Genomic DNA, 938 nt, shown 5'->3' on the forward strand with positions numbered 1-938 from the left:
GGAGGCCCAGACTTTTCTGGTTCATGGCACAGGGATAGAACAAGTTACCCTCCACTTGACTGTACCGCCTAGTTGGATCCTAGCACCTCCCATAAAGACTAGGTCGGATGGGCTGGGAAAGACCTTCAAGGTCACACTGTGACACAAGGCAGGAGACCAACATCCATCATGAAGGGGCTTTGAGGAAGGGCCATCTGGCACACCCTAGAGCTCACGGTGAGCCGAGGCAACTTCTTGGGCATATCGGACTTAGGGACATCTCGAAGGACATCTACTGAAGGACAGGGCCCACAAAGCGTTCCCTACCCCTGTGCCTTACAGAAGCCACTCTATTGACCTCCCATCCATCAGGCCACTGGAGCCAAGGCAGGATTGTTTTTCGGGGCAGGCATTCTCTTCCTGGCCGCAAGGCCAAGAGCCCTGATTGTTTTCAGACCCTCACTACCGTAGGCATTCTCAACGAATGTCAGCTCCATGTATATCCTACAAAGCTCTAAAAACACACTTCTGTGACCACTGTGATTTGGAATTTCCCAGGGGTGTAAAGGAGGCTAGTGACACAGGCTGGGGACCAGCAAATGTCGCCCCTGGTACAATGGATTTTTTTATGGAGTGATTTATCTGTGGTTATCAGCCATTAGATACATATATACATATATTATTTATTTATTTATTTATTTATTTATTTATTTATTTATTTATTTATGCATTTGTATATATATATATATGGTTCTCTACCATGGAGAACTGATGAGAGTTCTCTGACTTGGTGGGGCCAAGGCAGGAATCACAAGGAAAAAAGATGTAATTAGCCCTGTATAGTGTCTTGACAATTGTCATCAGTCTAAGTCTAAAAGTCAGAGCACGAGGGGAAAGGTGCCTTTACTGAAAAACTCACATTAAAATTTGGGCATGCAAGACAGGAAACTATGCCTTAC

Source organism: Peromyscus eremicus, chromosome 1 (genome assembly GCF_949786415.1).
Source record: "Peromyscus eremicus chromosome 1, PerEre_H2_v1, whole genome shotgun sequence".
NCBI lineage: Eukaryota > Metazoa > Chordata > Mammalia > Rodentia > Cricetidae > Peromyscus > Peromyscus eremicus.